Raw genomic sequence first — 14,080 nt, forward strand, 5'->3', positions numbered from 1 at the left:
CATGTATGTTTCTACCTATTTCACAAGTTTTAGACAAACCTATGTAGCCTCCAAACAGGAGATGTTACCCTGCACCCATGCTACAGAAACTATTAGTGATACTATTTGTGATCTACTGATAGTGATACAGATGCTCTGATTCTTTCAGTGTAAGTCAACCACTAAAGCTTTCAAATTTACCGGAGGAATATCAGTCAGTAATACTCTGGAGTCCACTCTCTGGTATTTTGTACATGTTTTGCCTTTCTGTATTGCTATTTCCACCAGACTGATGGAGAATAAAGGATAGGAACAAGGTTGAAATGGGAAAGAGAGTCTCAAAGAGATGTCCCCTTTTCCATATAGATTAATTCTTAGGTCCAGGCAAGGTTATATTTCTCTGGATCATATTTAATATTGTTGTGGCTTAACTCCAGTGGGCAGCTCAGCCCCACACAGCCGCTTGCTTGCTCTCCCTACAGTGGGAAGGGGGAGAGAATGGGTAGGGTACAAGTGTGAAAATTTGTGGGTTGAGATAAAAACAGTTTAATAGGTAAAGCAAAAGCCGTGCACAAGCAAAGCAAAACAAGGAATTCATCCACTACTTCCCATCGGCAGGCAGGTGTTCAGCCATCTCCAGGAAAGCAGTAAGCATCATGCGTAAGAGTTACTTGGGAAGACAAACACCATCATGCTGAATGTCCCCCCCTTCCTTCTTCTTCCCCCAGCTTTATATGCAGAGCATGACGCCATATGGTGTGGGATCTCCCTTTGGTCAGTTGGGGTCAGCTGTCCTGGCTGTGCCCCCTCTCAACTCCTTGTGCACCCCCAGCCTCCTCGCTGGTGGGGTGGGGTGAGAAGCAGAAAAGGCCTTGACTCTGTGTAAGCACTGCTCAGCAGTAACGAAAACATCCCTGTGTGATCAACACTGTTTTGCTCACAAATCCAAAACACAGCACCACACAAGCTACTATGAAGAAATGTAACTCTCTCTATCCCAGTGAAAACCAGCACAAATATGCACATGTTGAAATTTTTGCCAGAGTAGCAAAACCCCTAGCTTATGCTGTATAAATGATAGAGTTCCAGACGCAAAAAAAAAAAAAAAAAAAAAAAAAAGAAACTCAGATCTATCAAAAAAAAAAAAGGCAAAGCAGAATAAGGTATAATTATTAGTCTCCTTAGAAAGAAAAGTCCTTTTGATGACTGTGTCTACTTGACTTTGATTTGAATTTTTATTTTTGCTTTAATAAATGAAATTAGGATTGCATTTAATTTTTAAATGGAGAACCTAAAATGCTGAAAGAACCGTTTGTACATTAGAATAGTAAACGTCTAAATATAATTTCCTAAACATGAAATCTAAATATCTTTCAAGCTGAAATCCATAAAGGTTTAAGAAGAAAATCCTTTCTCAGTAGAAGGGATGGAAATTTTACCTGAAGAGCTCTTTCAGTCAGATGCCCTCAAATGGAAAGTCAGTGTTTGTCCTGTCACCATCTTTGGTGGTTGTGTGGATTTTACCTTAGCTTACTCGGAGCTGCCTTGGGAGTCAAGAGGAGCATCAGTGTTCAGAGTGACAGGTTTTCAATTTCTGGTAAGGAAATCAATATTGGAGACTTTGTCAACCAACCACTTAATGCGCATGGAGAAGGTAGTTTGCCTCTGATGTTTTGAATGTTAAGAGTGGCAGAAAGCTTGTTTGACTCAGTAATCAGTGGCTGACATGAAGGAGAGAGTCTTCTTCCTCCCAGAGGACAACTGTGAGTTGTGCAGCTGCTTTCAGATGGCCGAAGGCTCACTTGGCCAAATTCCCTGCTTCTGTAAAAGGCAGAAGTGTCACTGAAATCGATGGAATAGCTTCTTTTCACATCAGTAAGCAGGTTCTTTTCTACACAGTATCTTCCTTCTTCTGGTTGCTGGGAATCTTCATTCTCCCTGTTCATGTCACAAAGGTAAAGGGACATAGCCCATCTGACTGAGCTAATTTAGAGATGTATTGTGTTGGCAAAGGAAAATGGGAAAGTTCTTAAAGTGGATACAACCACGGAATGTACACTTTTCAGGGACTCATCAGCCACCAAAAGTAATGCGATGGCCATTACATGCTTGATTTTGCAAATCTTTTGGGGAACTGGGCCTCTGTTTAAGTCAGTGGGTTGTAACCGACAAAATTATATTTGTTATGTGCAAGCTTTCCTATCTGAAATCCTTTGGCACCTACTGAAGCTATCGCATAATAAATGTTACACAATACTATCCACAACAAACAAACTAACAAATAACATCAATAACATTTATGTTTGGAAGACAATAATGGAGAACCAAATCCTTAAATACAGAAATTAAGGGAACTGCAGGTGGGTGGGACAGATATTTGGGTATGAGATTGCTTTTCTTTACGTGTTGGAAGTAGGCAGTCAGATTCAGTATATGTTGAAATCTGGAGGCTGAACAGTCAAGGATGGTGAATGAGAATGTTTCTGGGGGTGGCAGTGATGCAGTGGCATTCAGAGGAAACGTTACCATGGCATTCGCAGTCTGATGTGAACATATAGGAGATATAGAAGAAGGAAAGCTCTGAAACCAGTGCCAGGATACGGACAGAAAAAGCAAGAGGATACTGAAATCTCTCATTATCCAAAAGTGGCATTCTGCCTTTGTGTGTTAGCAGTTTCCTTTTCCTTCACTGCAGCTTTTGTGTAACTCACTCTTTGACAGTGACACTCAAGTGTGTTTCTCCCTCCCTCAATTACATTTTAGTTATATCTTCCATAAAAATTATTGCTCAAAGTGATGCCTTTTTTGTAGGAACTGCAGTAGCCAACTTTTGGTCATTACTATGGTAATATGTGTTCCTTTCTCTAGGTCAGGACACTCAGTGATATCAGGTACCGTATTGCATCAAGGTTTGATTTTATGTGCATCCCTAATGCAGTTCTGGATGGCGATGATGCAGTGGGACACTGCATCTTGTGGGATGATAATGATGTTGTAGGATACCAGTTTTCCAGGGAGATACTCGGCTGAAACCTCTTGCTCAGTCTGCTTCTGTAGCTATTGAAGAAGTCAATGTGCCTGCTTGCTTTTGTTGAAGTTGTCCTCTATGTATTACTGGAAACCTCCCACGACAAGTGCTGTATCTTTATTGGTACCTATTTGTACAGCACCTGACACAAAGGGTTGTGTTCTGTCATTGGGAACAGTAGTTGCTGCAAGAATACAAATAACCAGCACTACTGATTGTCATAATAATGGTAATGCTTCTGCAGTTCTTGGAGAAAAACAGGTAATATATTTGTCACCCTGGATAATATTCCCATCTTGATTAAAAACATCTGTTAATGTCTAGGCTTGGGTGTTAGCTATTGATGAGTACATTGTAACTAAGAATCCCTCATAAATATGTAAAGCAAGTTGGGTTACTCCAAGTGTGTCTAGCACTATAAAAATCATACTTTCTTAATGGCAGTACTAAAATGTAATGTGTTCGTAAATCTGTTTATATGAAAAATATGCAGAAACTAATAAACCATCAAGAGCCTTATGATTTACAAAATTTAGGCCTGTCATTTGCTAAGGCCCCAATTCTATGAAACTGAGATACGATGTCTATATTTTCACAAACTACAGGTGTATCACTGATTCTAATAAAATTATTGAAAGGGCATTAAAATAAATAATAAATGATCCTGAAAAGTATGCCAGAGCATGTCATTCCCATACATCAAACTTTTATATTTCAGTACTAAGGTATATCTTGCCATAGCCATAAATAGATCACAAAAATTTTTGCAGAATTCATAGAATTTTCATCTCAGGTAATGTCAGTAAGACAATCATTCCTACCTGGAGGTTGTTATCAAGAGAAATCATTCCCACGGGTGAAAAAGCACTTGAGATTTCATAGTCATTAGACAGATGCATCTTAGTATCTCTAGTTTTGATTAGCAACTTTACACAAAGATGGAGCATGTGAATTTTTGTGGTATTTTTAGTGACTGTAATGATCTTTGATAAAACCTGTCCAACAGTGTCATCCTTGTTATATATAATTCAGCTGAAAATCCTTTATCTGCTAGTGAAAAAAGATCCTTTAAGAGGTTGTATAACCATTTCAACAACTTTCTAGCCTAAATATATGTAAAACTACTCAATTATATAAAGTATTTAACTGATATAGAAATGATAAACTCTTTTCTCAAGACTGGGAAAAAACATGATTTTAGCTGACAAATGCTGTATCCCCTCTGGGATTCATGCACTCTGTTTACAGGAGCTTCCTATTATCCCCATGAGAGTTGCATTGCAAGGTTAGGCTCTATATATGAAAAAGAGGCAAGAGTGATTGCATGTTGAGTTAAAATACTTTAGTGTGGACCACTAGAAAAGGGAGTTTATTTTGGATAGTTACAGCCATACAGGATATTCGTCCAGCTGCTAAGATGTCTCAGATGAAACAGGAGGTCTTCCTCATTAAACCAACAAACCCCAACAAAAAAACCCCTCACAGGGCAAAGAAGGTTGCTGTTTCTTAAATGGCGTAAAAATAGATCCAGCTAGTTAATTTTGGTCTTACGTGCTGGAACAACCTTGGAAAGATTTTGATGTAATTGTGATGGGAATGTCCTCTGCTGGTCAGCTGGCCTGGGTGGGAGCTTCTCTGAAGAAGGAAAACATTCATGAGGAAGAAGCAGCAGCTTGTGCATAAATTAAAAACAATTTTCTGCTCTTGCCTTTGTAAGTCTCTAGGCACCTAATGGCCTTTCCCTTCCTGGCCCCCAATTTTTATGTGTATATATATATAAATATCTCTAAAATTACAATGGAAAAGATCAGGCAATTTAATTAGTTAATGTTTATAAAGCTCTTTCAAGATCAACAGAGCTCCTTAAGTGGCCTGCATTATTAATTGATATCAATATTTGTTCAGAAACTGAAAGTTGAAATTGGTGACATTATTAGTGTGCATAAATGAGCTTTTTTCTTAGTTTAATGTATTTGTTAATTGGCTTTGCAAAATTTTTTACTGTTTTAGTTTACAAGTTCTTTAGAAGTTTCAGCTTTGTCAGCTGGCAGTGAGTAAATGAATATGTTATTATTAATTAACACAGGCAGTCAGAAGATACTAGGTATGAACACCATCACAGTATCTAGTCTAACTTAGGTTGAGCTCAGTAATAAATATTTCCAATAGGGCAATAGGGAAAGAAAATGGTAGAAATTCAGGTGAAACAGCAGCGTGCCTCTAGCCATATCTAATTCAGGAACTTGGAGGGTGGCAGGAATACAAAGCCCATTCCTCAAAGTGGTTAAAAGTAGATGCCTCCGTTTTTTCCAGAGCTAAATTAAGGAACTTGGATGAAGTTTGTTGCAATCTTTATGAAAGAGTTCAGAATCAGGAATGGTTCCTAAGAAGGACTTATATCTGGCATAAACATGTGTTGCCTTGAGTAATGAGCTTTCTGATTGCATCTTCCTTTCTCATTCATCATACCATTGAGTTTACGCATTGTAGTTTCTCCTGTGTAGCGTATTAGGGATTGCAAATGGAAAAACTTCATTTCTGGGAGCTGAGTCCCAAATTTGTTTGCTGACTTCCATTTCATACCCACCTGATCCACCTCCTTGGTATTGATTTAAAAAATTTCCAGGACTTCACGAATACGCAGTGGTATGTGACGCATTGACCAGCTCCATCTGGAGGATGGCTTGCATTTATACATTTAAACTTGATACATATGGATGTCTTCTATGGGTTCACTGCCATTTCTGGACTTGGAATAGGTGAGTGCTGCGCACACTTTATGGCCCTCGGACATTTGCAGGACATCAAACATTAATGGGCAACCTGGGGATTTGGCAGCGGCATGTTAACATAGGAATTTCTCTTACCATTTAAAACCATGTGGTCATTGCCAACAGGAAACTTAACTACCCCTGACAACCACTGCTCACTAGTAAACCTAGTTAATGCAAGTATGCAGGCTGATTGGATGAAATTGGGAGCACTATTAATTTCTTACTGTGCCTGCATGTTAACTCATTTGTTAACGTTTTGAAGACTAAATGACCCACACATGGACTTACTGCTAGAAAATAACCATTTAACACAGAGGAGCAGTGACAGGACAATCGGGTGTATCAATGAGAGGCAAAGAGGCGAGTATCCACCTCTTCTGAAGAAAGTAGATGCCATTGAGCAGTGTCTGCTTTGACCTATAAGTATATGACATATAACAGTTAAGAGAGCCTCACTGCAGCCTGAGACACAGGGATGCAAGGATTTTAGCATTCTGTCAGCAACCAGTGAGACATCATGTCCCAAGTGAGAGTTATGAGGGACATGATCAAAGAGGTCTTGTATTCCCTCTTGGAGGACTCAAGGCTCTTTTCTTGTTTTTAAAAGTTTTTTTTTTTTCTAACATATATATAACTCAAATGCCAGTGGACCTGCTTTTTCTCCTGTGTGTATTGGCATAGATTAATTTATGAATATTTTAGGTGGGAGAATTGTGCTCCTGCCCATGGGTATGTTTTACTTATGTTTTGAATAACCTGATGATTCATTTTAAGGATGAAGATTTTTCTTTTACTGTGTGAGGTTTAGTTGTGTTCTTACTGCTCTTTTGTTTCATGATTTAAACATAGGTGACTGAGAGGACTTTATTGTTGGACTTGAGACTAAGCTTAAGCTTAAGCTATGAGCTTAATAGAGTTACTTGCTATGAATTCTGTTTAAAAAGTCCCTTACAGCTGAAGAAAATTACTTTCTAAAGTGAAGATGCGAATGCAAATGCCTGGTCTATAAGCTTGAAAAAAATCATACAAATATAAATAAAAATGAGCGGAATGTACAGAATGGTGAACATCAGGACAGCAGGGCAAAAGGAGGCACCTGAGGAAGCATGCTGTTTGGTTTTGACAGGATACAATGCAGAGAGAAGAACAGCCAAGCCAGTGCTCTTTAGGGATGCACAAACTTTATCCGAAGTTCATACATACTGCTCTCTCCAGCTGCAATTCCTACCTCACCAGTACAAACTGAGAATTGCATCATGCATGCACTGAAACGTAGCATGAGCTATTTTGAAAAGCCCTTCAATTTTAAGCAGAGGTTTCAATGGGAGCTATGAGCTATGGAGTCTCTATGGCTATGTGGCAAAACTTAAGAATCCAAATCAGGTCTTTGCTCAGGGATTTTACGTGGAGTTTCTTGGATTCTGTGCATTCCCCTGGGAGCAGTGTACACTGGGCAAGAAGAATATTTGAGCTGGATTGTGCTGTGCCAATTGAAAGGCGTGAGTAATAAAGAATGGCATTCTGCTCTCCCACACAAATAACAGTTCCTGAAGGGCTGGAGAAAGAAAAGCCTCCCCAAACAGGGATCTACATTCAGGATGAGGGCAAGAGGCACCACTGCCATTCCCACCCTCCCATTTTGCCTTCTTCCAATGCAAACTCCAATAGACATCTAGTTCACTACCACAGGCAGTTTTATCCACCTTTAATTGCTTCACATCCCATCTTCTCTGCTCTTATTTTCTGTGACTAAAGTTTGGTATTTTTACTCTTCTTTACAGACTTACTCCTACTTTCTCTCCTGTGGTGTCTCACCCACCTTTCTTTAGGGAGATAAAAGGTTTTTTGAATTAATGTAGTTTAATAAGCAGGAAAGAAATTCAAATGTGTAGATTATAATGCTAGATTTCTATTCAGTATTTTATTGTACATTGGTAAGAGGTAGAGTGTTATGAACGCTTTGCATTGCCTATGAATATTCACTGGACAAATAACCACACAGACTCTGGCTGTTTACTTTTCACTCTCATGTTTGTTTTCCAGTTATTCTAGCAAACATGTTTACTAGCAGGAATCCCTAAGAAATCCATCAGTTTTTCAAAGATTGCTGGGTTCCACATTAGGGAGCTGATCATAGGAGTTAAACTTACCCTGCCTATAAACAGAAACGGATGTTCAGCCAGAATTAGCCACTATAACTGGAAGCTGGAATATAAAAGATTCACAATAAACTGCTGGTAACTCTTCGCAGGTTAAACAAATATCAGCACAAAATATTTGTTGTGTAATTGATGTAGAACAAATAATTTGGAGAAACATGTAAGCAACGTGTGGGCAGTTTCAATAAAAGAGACTAATTAATCAAATAAGAGACAAATTAATCAAATCAAGCTACCAAATTGCTGCCTATCCACAAGAGATTCAAATTCACTGCTACTCTTCTCATAAGAAACTCTCATGAACATGTGCTGCTGCTTGGAAGAGGCTGTATGCAATTGTAGGCTTTGTTAAAGTTTTAACAAGACTTGAGTTAGGTCAGAGTTTCAAATATAGTGTTCTTATTATTGATCTCTAATTCCATCTACTATGTAATACCAAGGAGATGAGACAAATAAGTGAGTTATTTAAATGACGTCACATCATTTGTCATATCTAGCCTGTTCTGTGTTTCACTTCTGCCCCATTACAAAAATGATGGGGAAAACCTAGTTCTTACAATGGTATTCTTTGGATGACTAAACTTTGCTTAATCATTTTTCAGGTATATTAATATTTGTAGGATCATGCACATGTGCACCGTAGCCTACTTACAATGTCTATTTAAACACTTGACTACACAGCAGAACGGTTTCTTCAGTCTAATGGCTTTCTGTGCTGCAAGTTGCCTTGGCTGGTTGGAGACCCCCAGGGAGAGTCATTGCAGGGTAGGGGGAAACTCAACCAATACTGAATTTTCTTAGTACCACTTTCTGCCTCTGGTATGGGACATGTTAGGGCTGAAATAAGCTGCAGAGATCAGAACTATTCCATTTCAGTTTCTGAGTGAATATTTTCTGACAGCATGCTGGACAGCAGGGAGGCACAGTCCTGCATGTAGATTGCAGTCAAGGATATGTTTGCTCTAGGCTAATTTATCCACTTGGGGGAAAAGAAGTTATGGACAACACCATGCTGTTCTAACTAATTCCAGTATCGCAGCTAGCTTATTTAGAGCTAGAACAGATACCAATGCACTACCCTGCAGGCTGCAATATTGATGTATGCTGGAGGGTGAAGCCTGAGATCATCTTGGCTGAAGAGTACTTCACTTCTTAATATTTCTGTGAAATCAGGCTGCTGGGTCACAGCAAATGTACAGTGGAATGTGAGACTGGGAGTAAGACTGGCTCCTTCAGAGAGAATAGGGTTTCCCCTGCCTGTCTGCACTCGGTCCTGCATGGGACTGGGGGGCAGTGGGGTGGGTGGGAACCCGCTCCCCAGCCCTGTGAGCCTCTGCGACATGAAGGGCTGGGTCCCATGGCGTGAGATGGGTGCAGAACTGCTGCTTTCCTGGGGACTGGTTGCTGTGGACTGCATCCCCTCATCTCGCACCCGCAAGTGGGGAAGGGGGCGCAAGGCGGCGTGCTGGAAGGTGGGTGTCTCACTATGTCCTTTCTGGGAATGTGGGAAGAAAATGTCAGTCCTATCAAACTGAAGTGTAAGCAAGCCATTAGTTTCCCTTGCCTCTGGGAACACACAGCCAAAGAGAGAAGGATAAACAGAGAAAGGTATGTTAAGGGTCGGAGGAAAACCAAGCCACTGCGATATTTATATCTTGCTGCAGAGATTCGACATTGAGCCACAGAAATGGATTTCTTTTTCTTCCCTGTCTGAGGCAAGATTTTCCTTTTACTTTCATTATGGGCAAGTTCACCATGTGGATTTCCTTTCCCAGGCAGTTTAAGAACCACCACGGTTATCTTACAGCAGACTGGCGGATATTGCTTCCAAAAAGTGTGTTACATTGGTCACCTGGATCAAACCTGTTCTTCTTATTGCTCATGACATGAAAACATACATTAGTACATATCTAGTTTAAAGCTTGAGAAAGGTCAGTTGATTCTGTAAGCTGACCTGGTACTTCTGTGTGTGCGTGCTTAAATCAAAGCTATAATCATTGCAGTCACCGTCATACTAGCTTTTGACATTGAAATGGTCTATTTATAACCTTCACATTACCATTTTCTGTCTCTCTCTAGCTTGATGACTTGTTTTTTATATTTTATTTTCATTATTTTGTATTCTTAGTTATTCATTAATTTATACAACATCTGTTGCAACTGTAGCTGGGAGCTACTGTTAGGTATATGGCTTTTTCTGGGAATGATCAAGCCTGGCCTCTGGAACAGGAGACAGTTTATGACACGAGCAGTCCAGGATGAAGTTTCTCTTGCATTACAGGGTGGTAGGCATGGCAGCTACATGTTCCCTTGCCTATATGATTTCACTAGTAACTAGCTCCCAGGCAATACCATTGAGTACTTTGAAGTCAGAACTAAAAATTTAGGGCATAGGGTTAGTTTTGTGACCCAAGAAAATTATTTTATTCCTTGCATTTATTCCTGTTGTGTTGGTTAAGCATTGGGAGACATTGGGCCACCATATTGCACATCTACTGAAGTTTCCAGATACTTGCCGTGAGCAATACTAAGTAGATTACATTGCAGAAATCTGGTCTGAAATCTACTGAAACCTATTTAGCTGGCAGAAGCCAGAGTAATACTGTTAAATAGCGTTGAAAAACTGCTGTGCATACATCAATTTCAGACAATATGCACATTATCTTAAAAAAACTCCCAGTTCCAGAAAAGAAGATTACATGAAAGATTATTCAGCACTAAGATGAACGATGATGCTTTTTCTGCTTTTGACATGCAATAAAAAGTAGATAGGAAAAAGTACAAAGTCAACTAGCATTGGAAAGATATGTACATATCCTAAATTAGTATGGGTCCCAGGTGAGTAACATCTACATAATGACCAGTCCCTAGACATTCAGTTGGGTACTTGGGATGTTGTTTTGCTAAAAGGATTTGAACATTTCTGGCTTCCAGGACATAAGAGATGCCTACAGCTGTTGGAGAGGACAAGTTTGAATTTCCGTTTAGAAAATTACGTTTTTCACCTAGCAGTCATTGGGTTCCTGAATTGACATGGTGACTATTCCAGCCTTTTCTGATTCATAGAGAGTCTTTTTTGTCTTGGCTTTTGAAGAGACAATGACAGGCTGAAAATGCTCCCAAATGACTATCCTTGCATATGGTCTCTGGTCAATATTTAGGTTTTAATTTAGTGTTTAACATCCCTCTAGTGAAGGCTGATGCAGGAGAGCCCATTAACATTCCTGCCTTTCAAGACTGCATTCCTCATGGCTGTCCACTCTTTGTTAGCCAGCTGCTGAGTTCTGTGCACTGGCAGTTCATCACAGGGTTGGTTATCAGGTTTCAGGCTTTCCCATACATAGATTCATTTCTTTTCTGGTCTTTTCTTTTTTTTTTTTCTTTTTTTTTTTTCTTTTCACCTTCTTTATCTATAAATCTTGGCTATTTCCTCTCAAGGTTAGGCTATTTCAGGCTATGGACTGAATATCAAGAGGTGACTCAGCTTTTGCATTACTGGTGGAAAGGAGTTCCTTAGATCCTCCATCCATTTTTGTAGCTATCTGGGAGGAAAATAAGGGGATCAATCACATTTCCAGGGAGCGTGTGTAGAGATGGGATGCAGTTTTGATTAACCTTCCCTGCACACTTAAGAAGCCTTTTCCTTTGGAGTCATACACAAAAATGGTGGCTTTATATGTGAAGTAGATTGGTCTGATTTCTATATGGGGGATTTAGTTTATTGAACTTTTATTTTATTAACAAAAACATTATTTGGATTCCAGTCTGTGGATTTAGTAATACAGTTGTGTGTGCCTTGTGCCATATCAATAAATACAGCAATACAGCAGTGCTTCCTAGCATGGTTCCATCAGCTGCATTAAGCCTAATTCCTAAGCTTAGCTTGGGCACACTCTCAGTAAAATTTTGGGCACCTGCCTGAAAGCAGAGGGGATGATAAGTTTGCCTACCATAGCTAAATATCTGACAAGAACAAGGAGTGAGGCAGGCCTCTCAGGACATGCAGAGGACAACCTACCTGGCTCGGGCACTTGTCACTCTCCATAGGCAGAGGGAAATCAGGAGACTCCCAAGACCTATATGGTCTGCTTAATTTAGGTCTCTGTCTTTTCCATTGCTAGTAGTGGGGAACCAAGAGGAAAAGTCTATCCACTCAGCCCTCCTCTGAAAATGATGGTGAGTGATCTAAGTGGTCCCAAGTGAGTGATCCAAACACAAAGATCTCAGGTGAAAAGATGGCATCATTCTTGCTGCTGCACCACTACTGTGATGCTAATGGTAGTCTTGACTTCAGCTGGATTTTATGCTTCTTAGAGATAATTAGACAGAGGTCGAGGAAGGGTTTAGTCAGGATTTAGGTGTTTATCTCCCCAAAGGTGAATTGAATAGGGTTTTAGGTTGGACATAGTTACCAATTTATCAGAATACATGCTTTGAGTATGTGTTAATTTAAAGATGAAAACAACTTCCAGGATAAATCAGGAGATACAAATTACTTTAGGTATCAACAGGCTTTAGCAGCACTGGAGAACCTGTAGAACTCACAGACTGGGTGGCTATATGAGGCTTTACATGGGTTTTAGGTGTCAGGCTATGTCCCAGATTAGTTGGGATTAGGTAGACTTGATTTAACATTGCTTTTATTGTGGTTGTTTTGGTAGCATCTGATAATCCTACAATGTTTAAAAGACTTAGTCGTGCTCCTGAGCTAATCTTCATTTATAAGAACCTGAGATCTTGTAGGTTAAACATCTTGCTCTTTATCACACTGGTGGGTGCCTATGGCAGAGCAGGGAGTTAAACTAAGTCTTAAGAGCCATGAGCTGTTGCCCAAACTAGTGAACTCCTGACCTGAAAAAGGCAGTGAGCAACTACTACTCCACTAAGATTTTTCATATGCAGTTTCTCTTTTTCTTGGAATTAAAGAATATTCCATTACTAATTTCTTTCTATGTCCTATTTCTGGACCTTCTGACCTGTTACCTACATAGCTCTGAATTGTATTTTAGGCATAAAACTGTCAGAGGCTTCTTCAGAAAATTTGTCTAGAGGGCATAAATTTCCTTCTCCCCTCATGCCCTCACCTTGAACTTGTTTTGTGTGGCACTGGTAGAGAAACCAGAAATAATGTAGTAAAATAAGAAGAAGTAGGGCAGTGAAAGATTCTTCTTATAGGCAAGATGAAGACATTGTAGGCTGCTCTGGGTGCTGCATAGCTACCTTTGGCGACTATGGCTCGGTGGAATGTAAAATCACGTACTAGGAAAACATTAACACAATAATTTAGAGGTTATTTGAACGGAAATATGAGTATGTTGATGGTGTATTCTAGTGGAAAGTCCAGAGAAATATTAATAAATGACATCTCGTTGATTTTGGTATTTTACTAAGAATATAGCAATGCTAAATGCTTGATCATTTTTTTTTTTCTAGAAATATGGGGTGCCAACCCAAAGATGCCTTCAATATGTGCTGGGAGGGTTGTGAGAAAGATCAAGTTCCATTCTTGAAATCAAGCATGCTGCTTGTGATAGAGGAAGGTACAAATAAATGCATTCACATAGGGAAAAATACTTTGGGAAATGCTGTAGGTGGGAAAGCACATAGCTGCACACTGTAGTGTTAGAACACAAAGATTCAATGAGCATGGAGATGTGTTTGCTCAGATTAAGGAAATCAAATATTTCAAATCAGTCTCTAAAGATGACTTGAAAATATTAACCGCTATTATATTTTTCATCTAAAGCTTTGCAGACTGAAGCGTGTCCTTACTGAAAGGTAAGATGCAGTTGCAATGCAGTTGCAGAGCAGCAAGGACTGGGAGTTGTAATAAGAACACTGACATTTTGAGATTGATTACTGGGAATGATACCATAAATACCAGTTTGCAGATGAGTAAACTGAGGGGTAGACATGTTTACCACACCTGGTAAGCTGAAAGAGAGGACCTGAGAGCCTTGGCTCTCAATCCAGGCTCCGTCTGCCACCAGTTTGTCTTCTAGTATAGAGAACTAACATTCTATTTTACACTATTTGCTATGTAATAATGAAATAATGAATAAACAGATCTTCCTTGTAGTAGCAGAAGCAAGGAAATGAAAAGTAAATTGTGATCTGTTTTGGTCTCAAATATTTCCCAG

At 39.5% G+C, this 14,080-nt stretch overlaps 1 protein-coding gene across 1 annotated transcript in view; it reads left to right on the plus strand.

The window, feature by feature from the left end:
• Positions 1 to 14,080, plus strand: part of DLG2 (discs large MAGUK scaffold protein 2) — a gene marked incomplete at both ends in the record, with an annotated part of 1,048,402 nt that overhangs the window by 248,074 nt on the left and 786,248 nt on the right. The gene's annotated exons all lie outside the window — the stretch shown is intronic.

Source organism: Platalea leucorodia, assembly GCF_965183815.1.
Source record: "Platalea leucorodia genome assembly, chromosome: 2".
In the NCBI taxonomy this organism is placed as follows: domain Eukaryota; kingdom Metazoa; phylum Chordata; class Aves; order Pelecaniformes; family Threskiornithidae; genus Platalea; species Platalea leucorodia.